The sequence below is a fragment of the Passer domesticus genome, chromosome 10, assembly GCF_036417665.1.
Source record: "Passer domesticus isolate bPasDom1 chromosome 10, bPasDom1.hap1, whole genome shotgun sequence".
NCBI classification, from domain to species: domain Eukaryota; kingdom Metazoa; phylum Chordata; class Aves; order Passeriformes; family Passeridae; genus Passer; species Passer domesticus.
This window is the reverse complement of record NC_087483.1, coordinates 1,111,708-1,129,158: the sequence shown is the minus strand read 5'-3', so window position 1 is coordinate 1,129,158 and position 17,451 is coordinate 1,111,708. Positions and strand designations below refer to the sequence as shown.

General features: G+C 40.0%; 1 long non-coding RNA gene across 2 annotated transcripts; it reads left to right on the top strand.

Annotated features, from left to right (window-relative positions):
* The first annotated feature begins 9,010 nt into the window (after positions 1 to 9,010).
* On the top strand, positions 9,011 to 16,279 carry LOC135308427 (uncharacterized). 2 transcript variants are annotated; one of them, XR_010368857.1, is made up of 4 exons: positions 9,011 to 9,299; positions 14,331 to 14,453; positions 15,256 to 15,423; positions 16,074 to 16,279. It is a non-coding gene; the product is annotated as an uncharacterized LOC135308427 (long non-coding RNA). The 2 variants fall into 2 exon arrangements; XR_010368856.1 differs by lacking the exon at positions 16,074 to 16,279 and having other exon boundaries at positions 15,256 to 16,060.
* The last annotated feature ends 1,172 nt before the right edge of the window (positions 16,280 to 17,451 follow it).

Sequence of the window (17,451 nt, the reverse complement as noted above, 5' to 3'; positions counted from 1 at the left end):
CTGACAATTCACGGAATAATTTGTTTGAAGGTGCCTGGTGGAAAACATTAGGGTTCACGTTGCTTTCTTCTGCATTAGGCCTATTGTTTATACCATGTTTGATTCCATGCTTTATTAGGTTAATGCATTCAGTGATCCAGGGAATGCAGATTTCAGCAATGCCCATAAACCCTAAAATAACAACCACAGGAGAAAAAACTCTCTCCCTTATGACAGTCAAGGGCAAAGCAGAACCAAATAAAACTGAAACTCAAACAGTATTAGCTCAATTTGAAGCAAAGACATGAATCAATAAGATAAAGGGGAGGATTATGAAAAATGTTTTTGTGATTTGTGTCAATTGGCAATGGAATCAGCAAATGTTTCTATCTGCTGTGCCCAAAATAGACACAAAGAAAGGTTCTGAAACTTTCTGACCAAATGGCCAAATAAAGCATCAAAATAAAAGAAGTATAGTAAAGACAGGAAGTAGCAAGAGGACTGATGCTTAGAATAAAATAGAGGAACTTGTGCTAAAGCTAAGAGATATTACAACAAAGCAACTAAATGCTTATGTATAATAAAAAGCCTGATGCATTTTGTTACGTATATTTTGGTAATTTGTGCTGATTGAGACTATATGTGTATGTGTATATTGATAATTCGTACATTTTGAGTATTCTGTCAGATGTGGTATGAGTGTTATATAGGATATAGTATGATTTCTAATCAAACAAGTCATGAAGTCATGAGACGTGGCACTGTCACGAAGCGAGTGTGGACCCCAGGATCATAGTTCCACTCTTCCGAGAGGAAAGTGGTCGGTCGAGGGGGAAGCAGACAAAAAATCATTTTCAGACAAAAAAACCTGAAACTCGGGGAGCTCGGGGGATCGATTACGGGCAGGATCAGAAAGGGGAAGGTAAGTTCTCCAGCATGGGGGAAAAAGAAATCCAGGTAAAAGAAAAGATAAGAACAAGAGCTCATTACCAGCCGAAAATCCACAGACTGGTTCGCTGTGTGTCTAGTAGACTGGTAATATTTTTTCAAAAGGGGATCAGAACTTAGACACAGTACCAGTAAAAAAGTTTTTCTAGGAATTCCTTTCAGCTCAGAAAAAGGTACGTACATTAAGGGAACTTTAGGAAGAGCTTGTGAAATGGAGCAAAAAAAAGAGCAAGATTCAGGGAAATACTCAGAGCAAACCTGAAAAAGAACAGGAGAACAGTCTACCTGAAATTCCGAGAAATAGTGCGTTGAGGTGGATGCTAGAACACTAAGCGAACTGCCCCAAGAGACAAATAAGATCCAAAGAACTAATGATACATTATTGCGTAGAAACAGGGGGAGATGAGGAAATTAGAAAACATCTAATCTAGCCTGTGTTTAGCACCTTCAAAAAGATGGACTTGCCAAGCTTTACATCATCACGTGGGTGGTAAGAATTTGCAAAATAAAGAGGAAGGGGACTATGCCAGATTATGGGACTATGCTAGTACAAGATTATTCCCAATCAAAATTTACAGAAATGCTGCGACCCAAAGACAAATAAAAAGCAGCAATTCAAGTAGGCATCTTTGCCTCAAGAGTTTGTAGATTCACCAAATCTGTTTGGTCAGGCTCTTGAACAATTATTAAATCAATTTGTGCAAATAGAAGGGACAAAATTATTACAATGTGTAGATAACCTCTTAGTGGCTAATCCTAAAGAGAAAGATGTAAAAGCAAGTACCATAACATCATTAAACTTCTTAAAAGATAAGGGCCTAAAAATTTCAAAATCTAAGTTACAGTTTACTGAACCTGAAGTTAAATATCTGGGACATTGGTTAATAAAAAGGAAAAATAAATTAGACCCTGAATGAGTAGCAAGAATTGTTGCTTTACCCTCCCACAGACAAAAAGAGAGATCAGACAGCTGCTGAAACTTCTAAGGTATTGCAGGCACTGGATTGAAGGGTATAGTGAGAAGGTAAAATTCCTTTATGAGAAACTTACTACTAATAGGTTAAAATGGACAAGATGAGTCAGAATCAAGGGTTAAAGCTGAAAATCAAAAATAAGACTTGGGAGTCCTGTGACAATTTACCTCCCTTGCCCAGCCTGTGGAGGAGGCTGTAAGACCATCTGCTCCTCCTAATAAGTTGAATTCAAGAAAAAGAGAGAAGGAAGAAGTGCCAGTAGACACAGCTCATATCTCAAGAGGCTCACATTAGCAAAGTTTTTGATCTTAGTGCAAAGAAAACATGTATTATAGAAATACCAGGAAGATGTGAAACATGAAAAGTCCCTACAGAAATAGAAAAAGGAAAAGAATTTGAAGTTCCTATTATTAAAAGTGTTGCAATTAAGAGAGACACCAAAATATAAAAGAATAAATACCTTATCAATTTCCAAACTAAGTTTCAATGTGTTAAGAAAAGATCTAGAGGTGTTATTAGAGAAAAATAGCAAAATTTCTTTCCTAGAAGAAAGTAGTATTGAAGTGTATCTCCTTAATTATGTGCATACCTATAGAGATGGTGTACAACTTTGAAAAAAAGTTTTTAAGAGAGACTAGTTGAGAAAGATTGATGCACTTTTGCAGATTAAAAAATTTTTGGAAATTTGCTTGGAGTTTTGAAAGTCTTGAGAAGTTTTTAAAAAAAATTTTAGAAGTTTTAGAAGTTTTCAGAAGTGTTGAAAGTAAATTATTGTGTTACCACAAAAAGGCTAGGCTAAGAAGACGTTTAGAATATTGTAAAGATCAAGATCCTTAAGTGTCTGCTCAAGTCTGTGAATTATATGCAGCTTTAAAAGTTTGGACAAAAGTTTAACAGAACTAGCAGCTCTAAAGTAAATCAGCCAGATTTGTATGTTTGAAGTCCAAACGAGTCTTGGAGCTTATAATTGATATGTGCATAAAATATGTGTTTAACCAGTCTCTGTCTGTAAGTGTTAAATTTGTGCTGTATTTATTATGATTACAGTGCTTTAAAGTAAACTAGTAGTATATTGGTTAAAATATATATATATATATATATATATATATATATATATATATTTGTGCTTAAAGAGAAGAGAAAGATTTAAAACATCACATTCAATGTGTGAAATTAAGAAAAGTTACATTGGGTGGAAGTTTTAAAAGTTTAGATGCGTTTTTAAGATGAAGCAATTATAAGTTTAAGAACTGTAGTGTGATCTGAAACAATACTGTCATCCTCTGAGAAAAGTTATAGTTGCATCAAGTTACTATGTTTTTATTAAATGTTGTAAAACTTAGAACTTCTTCTGGGAGCTAGAAAAGCTCCCTATTAAAGACTCCCAAAGGCAGAGCTGAGCCCTTTGTTTGAATCACAAAAGAGACATCCAGGCCTTTATCTCCTAAACGACTAAATTTACAAGTTCAATAGACATTGTAGGCCTAGTAAATTGCCAAACTGTAAGCTAAGCAACTAAACTGCTCTTAAACTAACTTCTCTTGCACAAGTGAGATTAAATCTTCCCATTCTTTTCCTGTTTTCAATTTTTAAAATATTCTTTGATAAATTATTTGCCACAAGGTTACACAAAAAATCAAAAGAATCCCATCATAATTAATGTCCATCTAGTAATTTTAAAGTGTGGAAAACACCTATTGTTTTATAAGTAAATGAGTCTGTGTTTATGCATGTTAATACCTAAGGTTGTAAGTTGTAAAAACAGATTGCTACGAGAAGTAAAATCTTTTCTTTGGAACTATGAGTATTATTCATGAAGTTGTTTTAAGTATATTGAATAGTTAGAAGATACTGTAAAGAATATAATAAAACAAGTAATGTGATTAGTGAAAAATCTGGAAAGACTGGGTATATAAGATACAAACTAGATTGAAGTTATAAGAAACATTGAAAGTAAAATTAAAATAGGTTAAAGTACGACAAAAACTGTTGGATATTTAGTAAGCACCAAATTAAAAGTAAAAGAGAAAAGCCAAGTAAATGACTGAAAAAGATCAGGTAAGTTGCACAGTGACTGGTTGCACATGCATCTATTTTAAATGTGAATGCTGTCACTAAGTCTAGGTTACACACACTTGGATATAGACCAAGAGGTTTATGTACAAGGGATACAGAGGAAGAACAGTATCTGACTAGCTGTATCTTAGAAATCACTACTGAATTAGGCATAATAGAATTGGATTCCCTGGAGTGGCATCACTTGTTTCAGAACAGGACAGAGGGAAAAAGTAAATTCGCAAGCTCAAATTCTAACAATCGAGTACCAGAGATTGAACACAGTACCCTGCAGAACTGATGCAGTTCAACTATCAAGATGGGGCATCTTTAAAAAGAAGTATGTGGCTTGGTCCGGGTATGGGACCCCAAAAGAATATTCTTGCTGCTGAGAAGATGGTCTGACCTTGCTGCTGGCTGCAACCCAGTGGGCGTAAGCAGAAGCAGAAGAATACAAATATGGGGATCCTGATGGGCCTGAGTCTAACCATGTGCAGCACAGCTGGTTCACACCTGGAAAATTTGCCCAGCATGGAGAGGCAGAGTCCTGGTAATGAGTGCAGGCAATGTTTGCAGATTGTCCTGAGAGGACAAGCAGAGACAGAGACTTCAGCATACCCAGCCCCAGCAGACTGCAGCAGCAAGGGTAAGAAAAGTGGGTACAGTACCTTAAATAGTACTCAGTATATGTGACTAGAATGGAAAAATAATATGTTATATGCAAAAAGCAAAAAGTCAGAAACACCCATGCATAAAATTTATAAGAGGAATATTGAACAGATATCCATCCCTATTTGTGATACGTGTAATCACACCATGTAGACTGGGGGAATAATGGAGTTTGTAGCTTATTTCCAAGTTAACAAACTATGTTATGATCATAATCGCCTGAAAAGGTGTGTGATAAGAAGAAAACATACTGGGTAAGAAAGAATTTGAAATATGAAAAGAGGCTATCCCTCAAGAATGAGCCAGTTATTCTTGACCTTCTTGAAGATCATGATGACAGGGCTTGTCTGCAATATGATAGGACTTTTTGTTTTTTGAAGAATAAAGATGGGGTGGATCCAGAGAGCAAAATAAAGCAGGTAGCTCAAGAGTTAAGACGACAGGACTCAGAAATAAAGAAGAAGAGGGTGGAACAATCCAACTGCTGGATTTGTGGAAGGCTCATATCAGCAGAAAAATAGCCCTAGAAAAGTGAGAGTTTAGTTCCAGAGCAGCTTCTCAAATGCGATAATGCAAAGATTTCAAAAACAAAAGGGTGATTACAACAATTTGCATCAGCAGGGAAGGAAAAGAATATAATGAAGTAGAAGAGTATACTCCATGTATTTCCATCCTAACAGTAAACTCACATAAGCACCAAGTAGCTAAAGGTTCTAAGGGAAAATTTTTAAAAGGCTAGAAAGATGTACGCATGAACATTTTTAGAAAAACAGCACAACTTAATGTGTTTATGAAGAAGGGGAGGTATTGTTAGGTGTATTTTGGCAATTCGTGCTGATTGAGACTATATGTGTATGTGTATATTGATAATTCGTACATTATGAGTATTCTGTCAGATGTGGTATGAGTGTTATATAGGATATAGTAGGATTTCTAATCAAACAAGTCATGAAGGGCACACTAGCCAGAGACAAGGGATTGCTACAGGGAGTGAGGAAACCACAGCTGGCAGCAGAGGAAAGGAATCCAAATTAACACATGACAAAGACTGGCTGAGACAGGAGATGGGTGTTCCCTCTAGAATGAACCAGGAGCCACCCAGCCATGATGGCCCATGAAGATGTCTGACCTACATAACCTGAGCCATCAGAAACTTACATCTGAAATACATATTCCAGGAACTCGGCAGCAAAAGTACATGGATTCCTGGACGAGCTTTGTTAGACTTTTGCATGGAGAAATAAAACCACATGAATATGAGAAAACCTGAAAAAAGATGAGAGTCCTGAATGGAAGACAAGAGACTCTGCCTCGGGCTAGAAAAACTGTATTTAAGCCGGCTCTACCAGGCTCTCTTTGTGAACATTGGGGATTCACTGCTGGCGAGCTCGGACTCCGTGTTCGCCCAGCTCAGATCCCGGGGTCGGTGCTGTTCCTTGATTGTTGGCTGTCAGGACTGTATATTGGTTGTGAATAAATTCTGTTTTTATTTTTATTAAATTGGCTGGATCAATTTTTTACCTATAACAACTTGATAAAATCAGGTAGCAGACACCAGTGTAAGGCCTCCCTCCAGATGACCACAGGAAGGACAGGAAGCCAAGGACCACCTGGAAAGATTATGAAATTGCGTATTCCAGCTTATTGATATTTGCTGATTTGGACTAACCGAGCACATTGGAAAATGCTTTGTAGGCTTAAAAACACTATATATACTTTACCGAACTTGTAAGTGGTGTGTGCCGTGAGTGGAGCAGTGACTCCCCGACCACCCAGCGCTGCTTGCTTGCTTGCTTTAAAATAAAAGTCATAAAAAATAAAATCCGGATTGACTATTGAAATTTTATACCAATTCGAGTGCGGCTCCCAGGTGTCCCAGGGTCCCCTTCTCCAGCATCCCCCCACCCCAGGCACTCAGGGCCATTCACAGCTCAGCTCTGCACTCCGGCCACATCCAAAAATGTCCCCTCGTCATAGGAAGAAAAAATACTGCTCCCAGCAAAACCGAAATATATTTGGGACGCGACTCCGGATTCCGCGAGACCCCAACCCCTCCAACCTCCCTTCTTTCGCCCCCCAAAAATCCCTCCCGGAGCTGCCGCGATCGGCTCGGGGCGAGCTTCCCCTCTGCGCTCACCCGCGGCATGCAGGGCAATGCGATGCTGCCGGGGCCAGCCGAGCTGCGTGTTATGAATAGAAAGTTGTATTTTTTTTAAGTTTCAGAGTTAAAAAAAACCAAGCCAGACCGGGTCAGACTCCTTTAGGTTCCCTGCGGAAGAAAAGCCCTTAATCACCAGTTAATGGCGGGTGATTAACTGATTGTTTCCCTGATGCTAGCCGTATGCCAAGGAGATACCAAGGGAAACCCTCCAGGGTAAAGAAGAATAGGCAGTGACACCAGAGACAACATGCAAATGACAAATGCATTGCACCCTGGGTTTTTACAGTTTTACAGTTTTTATAAGAAAAACCCCTAAAATCATGAGCCAACAAGTGACTTAAAGTGACGTCTAAGGATGGGAGCATTGTCCCGTACCTGCTTGAATCTTTTTATTTCTCACCCTAACCTGAAAAGAAACTGATTAAAGAGACCCCCCGGGTTTCTAAACCAACAAACCAAGGACTCAACGACTCTCCCGTGAGGACAGAGTCCCCAGTTCTGTCTGCAGACCAGCGGACAAAACTGCATCATCCTCCTCCTTCGTGCCACGCCTGGGAGCAGCGACGGCGAGAGCGCAACCCGTCGATTTCTCCCCACCTGAGCTGATTCTTCTTAATAAAGGCATTAAAAAGGAGAAAGATCTCCTGCCCATTTATTTCACTGCGGGCTCAGCGGGCTCGCCGTGGAGCCCCGCAATGCTCCTGCCACTGCTGCTCCTCCTCGGGCCGCTCCTCTTCGCGCTCCTCGCCTTCCTGCTCCTCCCCTTCCCCTCTCCCTGCCCTTCCTCCCACTCCTCCTCCGCTCCCGCCCCGGACCCGCCTTCCGCACCCGCTCTGCCCCACGGCCGCAGCAGCACCGGCTGCTGGACAAGTTTCGTGACACCTCCCTGGGGAGGAATCCTTCCTCTTCAAACAGGAGCATCAGGACTGGTTCAGACAGAGAGTTCTCATATTCTGGCCTTAGCCTGTGACTTATAGGAAGAAAAAGAATTACAACTTCTATCAGAGGCATATCGTATACCCTGTCTGATTCATCCCAATACCAGATATGCTAGCTAGGTTATATGTAAATGTTTAAATTGTGGAAAACATTCGTATTGTTGTTCAAAAAAAACGGACTCTCATTGCATGAAATGTCAAGCACCAAGTCTAGCCCCTATCCAGACAGAACTCAAAACAACTGAAATAATAACATTGCTTTGTAGATGGGAATTATTAGTGCCTGTTGAATGGGAGATACCTGAGGAACAGTGGGAAAGAGTTAAGGAATGTCAAAAATTATTTGCCTGGAAATTAGTAAAAAGGAAGTGACAAGGGAAAAAGAGGGCAAGACCGGGTTGGCTGCTGTGCTTGCCACCAGGAAGATCAAATACACCTGCAATGGCTTGCTGCCAGTTTTCAGCTCCCTTTTTCTACCTATGTCAAGGTCAGAAATGAAGGTACTTGAGACGATAGTTCGCGTTCAGACTCAGGTGTTTATTATTTCTTATCAATGTGACAGCCTCACAGCCATGAGTTCTGCAGTCTTTCATTAGCAAGGCACAAAATGGCCAACTATCTCTTGTTACAAGGTCTTTTAAGGCTAAACTATCCAATTAAGAAATGACACCTAAATTATTTTCCCTTTTAACCCAATAACTAATCCCTCAAAGCCCACAGTGTGGACTGTTCTGTCTAATTATAAAAGACCACCCAAACGCATGGAGAAGAAGGTAAAGAAGAACAACCTGTCTCTGCCCTAAAACCTCCATCTTGCTTGGTATCTAAAGGGTTTTTCCAAAATAGCAGGTGTGCTCTTGGCTAAGTGCCAAGATGCACCCAGCTGTAAATCTTTGCTTTCTTGTCTTTGTCTCCTCTTGTCCTTTATTAAACTTTGAATGTTTTACAGGAGAATGAACCTTGTTTTTCACGCAGGGACATCCTGGGGGCATGTGGGGGTGTCTGCACACAGGGCTCTGGGGCATGCTGGAGGGCACCAGGGATGTGCGGAGGGGACAGGAGGGCAAAGGGGGCCTGGAAGTCCATTGGGAGCACTTTGTGTGCCCAGGACTGAGCTGTGCCCATGCCCCCAGGGACACTCAGAGCCTCCCTGCCCGGGTCCCTGGCCCGTTGCTGGGGGCAGGTTCCATGTCAATGGTTACCTGGATCCATTTCGGGGGGCAGGTGCTGTGTCACAGGGGAGCCCTTTGTGACACCCCACTGCTGCCCCTGTGGTCAGTGTCCAGCTGGACAGGGGGAGAAGAGGATAGTTTGGGAATACAGAGCTGGCCAGGAGCCTCTACACACAAGCTCGAGAGTTTCCCTGCTTCTTCAGCAGCCCCGTGGTGCTGAGGATTTTCCCAAACGATTCTTATTTCCCCTTTCTCCGCTACCAGACTTTTCTTTTCTACCAAATCATGGAGAGGAGAGCCCCGAGCCAGCCCAGGGTGGCCTGGGAGGAGGACGGGGGTCCCCAGGAAAGCAGCTCCCCAGTGGAGCCCTACGAGGTGACAATGGTGCAGCCCCTGCAGACGGGTGAGTGAGAGGCCCTGCTGGGCTGGGCAGGGCTGGGAGCCCAGCCTGTTTCCCTGGCTCACAGCAGCCCAGGGCTGGCTGTGATGCCTCAGGCTGAGGCTGCTCAGGGCTGAATGCCAGCCCCAGCACAATCTCTGCCAAGGAGGGAGTGAGCAGAGGGGCCCCAACTCCTGCTCCAGGGTGAGGCCAGTGAGCCGCGGCTGGGCCAGCAGCAGGCAGGGATGCCATGAGGCCCTGCACCTTTGCTGTCCCTCTGCCAGTGCATTCCTCAGCCCAAGGCTCTGGGGCTTTCCCCTCCGTGCTGTGCTCCAGCACTGCAGCTCCTCTGCTGGGCACCCTCTGCTGGGGTCGGCTGTCGCTTGTCTCTGCCCCAGCACGGGAAAAAGTGGTTCTGGGTAGGCCGCACTCTCGAAGAAGGAGTCTGGACTCTTGCTTTTAGGTCTTCAGTCGAGTTTATTATTTCTTATCTACAAAGATTTTCTGTCTGTCCAGCCGAGGTCTGATCAGCAAGACAGCCAAAGGCACTCTCTCCCGCCCACGAGGCGGTTGTCTCTTTTATAATGAAAACTACGTATTAGATATTTACCTTTACTTCCCAATACTTTCTGCCCTTGTTGGCAAGTGTACTCTTTCTGTGAACCAAATCCACACGTGCCAACATCATCCTGAACATGGATGCCAAGGAGAAGAAAGAAGAAGGACAGGGCACGCCCAAATTCCTCCATCTTGGGACTCCTGATCCATGCACAGAATTCCAGACCCCCCTGTACAACACATAAAACCCCCCTGTACAGTGCATTCTAACTTAAGTTCCAGCAAGTGAATAACATCCCCTCACCATTCAGACCTGAAATTCTCTCATCTCCTCACCTTCAGGTGTCATTTCTTTAAAAGGATCAAAGTCAAGCCACCAGGTACTTTTGGCAACATTCCAGGGCCTCCGAGCCCCCCAAGGGTTGTCTCGGTAGCTCTGGACATCCAGAGTGATGTACTGAGTTCCCACAAGAGTGCATTTTCTTTTATGCCGATCATCAAGTGCTTTCCAACATTCGTATGTCACTTTGAATTTAATACAATGAATTCAGGTAATCTCTCAACATTTTTTAATTATGCAATTTTACCATGGGATTTACTCTATTGTCCTATTATTGTAGATCTGGACATCTTTGGAAATCTGAAAGGAGTAGTAAGACCCTAACATTTACAAAACACTGCAGAATATCTTTTATAAGACAGTAAAAAAATTGAGAATCAGGTGTGAAAAGACATGTTTAGACATAAAATATTGCAGGAACTGAAGTCTTGTTCTTTGTCATAAGTGTGGTGTTGATTCGAAGGCTTAAAAGCAAATCACATGCAATGGGTGATTTGAGTTTTTACTGCTGAATATTTCAGTAAGCATCTTCAGCAAAATTATTTTAGTTATAAAAGGGGAGTGATACTCTTAAGGTTGAAACTGCAGCAAATAGAAGGTTGCAGTTTGGTTTTATTCAGACCTGCTTTTTATAGTAACTTTATCAAAAGATGATAATGAAAGTTTTCTGCAATCTTTTGGGGAGATGCTATCTGATTGTCTATGAAGTTTATGTGACCCATTTTTAAAATTAATGTTATTCTCAATTTTCAGCTTTTGGACTTAGACATGTAACTCTTATTGATAAATTCACTAAACTGTTGAACTGAGACTTCAAAATTTTTGAGTTTGAAAAACTAGTTTAAGGAAGTGTGTTTCGGTTTACTTTAGGAAATGGCTGGGATCAAAAAGGATATAAAAATACCATGAGTTTGTTTATACACTCACATATCTGCATATTTCCATATGTAGATATGTGTATAACCTATTTCACAGACAACTAGATTTACCTTATGCATTGTTGCACTAATTAAAAAGTATTTTTTAGGTTTTTTTCTATTTCTTTTTTATGGAATGAATAATTAGAAAAGTCAAGAGATACTTATGTCCATAGGATGTGCTTTGCTCAGTTGCTGCCCAGGCACGGTGCTGGCTCAGCCTCAAGTGCCTTTCTGCAGGGCTGCTCTCCGGCTGTCCCTCTCCAGATTTACACTTGTGTCCAGCATTACTTTGTCACCAGTGAGGAGTCTGTCATTTGCTCTTGCTAAATTTAATGTCACTGTCAACTGCCCAATGCTCCCATCTATCTACATCCCTCTGCAAGGTGTCTCGTCCCTCAAGAGTATAATCAGGTTTTCTGAAAAATCAGCATGGTCTAAATAATTAATAAATAAAATTAGGACACTGTGGCACCTGTCAAGAATTTATAATGGACATGCAATAAAAGAATGTAAACTCTACCACCTGCCAACTTAAAAGCAATGAAAATACTGAAATGCTTTTCAAGATTAAAAACCCCTGCAGTTAATATTAAAAATTCGGAACCGTTTATTTTACATGTTATAATAATTTTTAAAATAAAAATCTGATTGTTAAATTTTTCCATGTATGAACCCTCAGAGGTTTATCTGTCAAAGGAAAATTTTATATATTCAATTAGAACATTTTGAGAATCTTGTTCTCAGACTTGTGAGGTATACATAATGTAGCAAGGTTTCTGTGTCATATTTTCTTATCATTGCCTTCTAACAGAGCTTTCATCCTATTTAGTCCTTTATAATAGTCCTTTATAGTCCTTCTTTATAAAGAGGCTCTGTTTCTTGCAGAAGTAAAGGATAATATTCACAACTCAAAATTTTAACTTTCATTTGAAATAATCTACTTTATTACGGACTTTACTGAAATTGACTTTACCTACCTTTTGTGGGAATCAGAGTTTGCAATTCTTTGGTAACTTTGCTGTGATCTTACCAGATCAAGAAGAAACACCAAACGGCATTCTAGAAAAAAATATAGCAATGGTGTTTGCACTGATAATAACACCCACCATAATAATTTAAGTAAATCAGGCCTTTTGTAAATTAATTACTTTCTTGAACACAGTCTGAACCACTAGTATAAAATCCACATATTTAAGCTGCAATTGTCAAGTATTATGTAAAAGTACACTAATAGTAATGCTACATTATTTCATGTAATTTTGCTACATTTTTCCATAGTGTTTTGCAGGGTTTTTTTCCCTATGCCACATTAGCATAATTGGCAAGGAAGTCCACATACCATCCTACTGCAGTCAATGACCTGTGTGACACAACTGTGTAGTTATGAACTCTTGGAAGAGTTTATGGTATACAGGCATAGAAATTTTTTTGCACTACAGCTCCTCTTCAGAACTTACAACCAAGTTACATCCCTAATATGCTTTATTCTCCTTAAAAGTCTCCAGTGAAACAACTCAGAATCCTCTCAGAATTGAAAGGTTTTGCCTTCTGTTTCATTTGTTGTAGCTTAAATCTGTTACTTATTCTCCTATCCCAAGCAGATGAGAAGGAAATTACTTCTCTGCCTGGAAAGTCTTTGACACACTTAAAACTTCTATCATATCTCCTCTCAATACGTCAGTCTCTTCTCTGAAAGCATGTTTTAAATGCATATAAACATATCAATGCATACATGTTTATTAATAAAACTGAGCACGAAATCTGTAGTGCAGCCTTTTGACCACTCCCAATGGTCTCCAGCAGTAACTTTTTCCATGTGGTTGCTATTTTTCTCCAGCTAAGACCTTCAGAATACTGTGTAGAATGGGAAATTATTTCACACAGCTTGCGTGTAACACTCCTGCACAGCTACCCCTATACACACCTTGGGGGTTTTTTCACACTAACAAGGGTACGTTGCTTAATTTGTGATCAATCTCTTGATCACAAGAGATCTGCTCTGTAACTCTGCCCCTTAAGCAGTCATACCTTAACCTATTAATGATTAACTGGTTATTTTCCCTGAAGTATAATATCTCTCACTAGACTTTCCCAAATTACACCCCACATAAAGCAAGGTTAATTTGTAATCATAATCTTGCATTTCAGGATTTGCTAAACCACTGCATTCTCTTTGTCAGCCTGGTCTCATGCTCAGATTTAGCAATTATATATTTTATTTCATCATGTAAATGGCCAATCCGAATACTTCATAATATTTGGTCTAGGTTAGAACTTTCAGAAATCTCAGACAGAATTAATCCTGACATATTTTAAGAGTAGGAAAAAGGGTAAGGTTTAACAACTTTCCAAAAGTTGCCAGACCAGTAAATATCTGGTCTATGGATATCTGAAACACCATCCTGAGACATGATCCATCAATACAGAGAAAACATATTTTCTTATTTCCTGTATTATTTACATATAGATATTTAAATCACTTTTAAAATCAAAGCTTCATGAAGAAGCTTCCTGTTGCTCTACAGGGCTTCACAATCTGGTGTGTTTCACTTTCACATGCCAACACAATATAGCTACCCTGACAAATTCAGCACAACTCTGCCATCAAGACTCTTCCAGTTGTGCAAGGAAAACTGTAGGAGAAATGAAGATTGTTAATCTTAAAAATCAGTCCTGAATCTAAGCCTTATGCCACAACAGAGAGACTAATTAGTTGTGAAGAAACAGATACAAAATACTCTCTACAGAGGGTACAGAGACCTTACAGAGTCTACAAATGCTCTGTAATATCAGAGTAATCCTTCAGCATTAACCTAGCCATGATGGACAATTCTTGCTTGCCTCAGCAGAGACTTAGGAATTTTGACACTTGAAGTGGCACTGCAGAGGTTGTTCTTACCATTAAAAAATACCTTGCAACCCATAATAAATTCCAAAGAAAATGAGATGGTTTACTGAGAAAACCATTACATATTGACTTAATTTTTGAAACCTAAGAAATTCCAACACATGGAAGTGAAGAAGCTTATTTGTGAGGATTTACAACAAAGCTGTGCAACAGAATAAAACCTACATAATACAAAGGTTCTCTGACTAAAAACCCTGGATCTAGAAAAAAAGCCCTTAATTGCCAACATCAATATTGTGGTAATGATACAATAGGACACATCTAGGAATAAAAGTTGGTGCAATTAAAAATATTTCTCAATTTGCTTATCTTACTTGGCATGTTCATAGCAACCAACCAATGAAGCAACACGTGAGACATGAATCTCTCCATCCCATAGAAGAGAAATGCACTACAGTTTGTCAGCAGCTGTTCCCATTCAGATTGGCTGAAAGGAAGGAAGAAGGAAGAAAGTAAGTTGCATTCATGTTACTCTTTCACAAGCACACTGTGCAGAAATCGTCCATAGCAAACAGGTCAGTGCTATTTACTCCAGAAATAATTATAACAAAAGTCAGCATGCCAAGCAAGAACATAAACATGGCTGCAGAATTCTGTGAGAAATGTAATAACTCATATGGATTACTAATACTATGCTCTTGTATTAAAATGATTACTCAGTAACATCTCATAGTGAGCAAGAGGCATAGTGTATTTTTAGATAAATCTCATCCTCTCCATCAAAAAACCAAAATTTAAGAAAATCATCACTGTATGTTTTATACAGCTTTAAAATACAGTCTTTGTCTAACATCCCAAAGGAACGGTCACGTATGTACCCACCAGGACATGAGCAATTAGTTTTTAAAAAGAGGTGTGGATCATCAGGCCAGCTGGCAGCAAAACCAGCAATTTGGTAATAATGATCTTTGCGATTTTTATGAAAAAATAGTAGAGTACCCGCTCAGTGGTATGAACTAAGAACACAAAATTCCAAAGGACTGACTGCTGAACTAGCAGTTAGGAAGGAAGGTCCAGTGATGGCCACGTTGTCTCATAGGGCTTGTCACTGCTCAACCTCTTGAGATCCCTTTTACTCCCCCCATGGCTACGATCTTAAAAGTAAAGTATTTCTACAAAGAACAAAGTGTGTTTATGAGTAGACTCCATGAAACGGTAGTAGCCTCATGATCAATGTTTGAAATTGGAAACTGCGTGCTGCACTTTCACCGCTCTGCTTCTGAAATCTGCACTCCCATTTACGGCTGGCTGAAGGTGCATGGAGACACTGTGGTTTTATGGCTTGGATTTACAAACCATCATGAGCAAAGCCAGAAATTACACTTCCGCTCACAGATGTGTATTCATCAAAGGCTGCACCAGAAGATTTTCTATCCAAATTAGATTATTTACTGGGGAGCCACCGGGAACCCCGGAGCCAAGGTGGGATTTGGGGGAATTTGGGGAATTTGGGGAATTTTGGGGGGATTTGGGGAGAATTTGGGGATTTTTGGGGGAGATTTTGGGGAATTTGGGAATTTTTGGGGAATTTTTGGGGAGATTTTGGGAATTCTGGGGAGAATTTGGGAATTTTTGGGGGAGATTTTGGGGAATTTGGGAATTTTTGGGTCTGTTGAAAGGATTTGGGGAAGAATTTTGGAATTTGGGGGGATTTTGGGGGGAATTGGGGAAATTTGGGAGAATTTTGGGGGTTTTTGGGGAATTTGGGGGGAGAATTTGGGGAATTTTGGGAATTTTGGGGAAAGTTTGGGGAATTTTTTGGGTGATTTTTCAGGGGATTTTTGGGGATTTGGGGTTTTTGGGTGGGATTTTGGGAATTTTGGGATTTTGGGTGGGTTTGGGATTTGGGGAATTTTTGGGGGAATTTTGGGAAATTGGGGGAATTTTTAGGGAATTTTGTGGGAATATTTTTTAATTTGGGGTTTTTGGGTGGGATTCTGGGAATTTTTGGGGAATTTTTTGGGATTTTTCAGGGGATTTTTGGGGATTTGGGGTTTCTGGGTGGGATTTGGGGAATTTTGGGATTTTGGGTGGAATCTGGGGGATTTTTCACCCTCCCCTCCCCCCCCCAGGGCACCCCCGGCCCCCAAGGCCCCGGCGGCTTCCCCGACCCCAAGGGACCCCCCGTGAGTACCGAAAATGGGGTGAAAAACCCACATTTTGGGAAAAAACTCAAAATTTGGGGAAAACACCCCAAAAAATTGGGAAAATAATTAAAAAATGGGGGGGAATGTCAAATTTTGGGGAAAAAAACCCTGAAATTTGGAGAAAAAACCCCAAAAAATGGGGAAAAAAATAAAAGAAAAAGGGGGGAATCCCAAATTTTGGGAAAAAAACTTGAAATTTGGGGGAAACGTCAAAAAAATGGGAAAAAACACCAAATATTGGAGGGAAATGCCAAATTTTGGGAAAAAACCTCAAAATTTGGGGGAAAAAACCAAAAAAATGGGGAAAAACCACAAAAAAATTGGGAAAAAAATCCCAAATTTGGGGGAAAAACCTGAAATGTGGGGAAAACATAAGCTCTGGGGAGAAAAAATATCAACAAAATGGGGCAAAAAATCCAAATTTTGGGAAAAAACCTGTGAAATTTGGGGAAATCACCAAAAATGGGAAAAAACACCAAAAATTGGGGGGAAATCCCAAATTTTGGGAGAAAACCCTGAAATTTGGGGAAAAACACCAAAAATTGGGGGGAAATCCCAAATTTTAGGGAAAAAAACCTGAAATTTGGGGGAAACACAAACTTTGGGGAGAAAAACGCCAACAAAATGGGGGAAAAAATTACAAATTTTGGGAAAAAACCCGTGAAATTTGGAAAAAAAATGGGGAAAAACACCAATAAGAATGGGGGGAAATCCAAATTTTGGGTAAAAACCTCAAAATTTGGGGAAAGCACCAAAAAAAATGTGAAAAACCACCAAAAAATTGGGGAAAAAACCCCACCAAAAATGGGGAAAAAAATAAAAATTGTGGGAAAAATTCAAATTATTCAAATTTGGAGGGAATAAAAAAAAAAAGGGGGGGGAAAAAATCTCAAAAATGTGGGGGAAGGCCAGAAATTGGCAATAAAAACATAAAAAAGGAGGAAAAGAAACACTAAAAATTGGGAAATTCTGAAAATTTGGGGACAACCCCAATAAAAACTTGATAATTTTGGTAAAAAAAGATGAAAATTGGGGAAAACACATGAAATTTGGGGGGGGAAAGGCGAAAAAAGGAAAATTTGGGAAAAAATCCCAAAATTTGGGGGAAAAAATCCAAGAGAATTTGGAAATAAACCACAAAACTTGTGGGGAAATCCTGAAATTTGGGGGGAAAAAATCCCAAAAATTTTGGGAAAATCTCTGAAAGTTAGAGAAAAAATGGTAAAAATTGGTAAAAAAATTGGGGGAAAGCACAAAAAGGGGAGGGACAATCAAAAAATTTAGGTGAAAATCCCCAAAAATT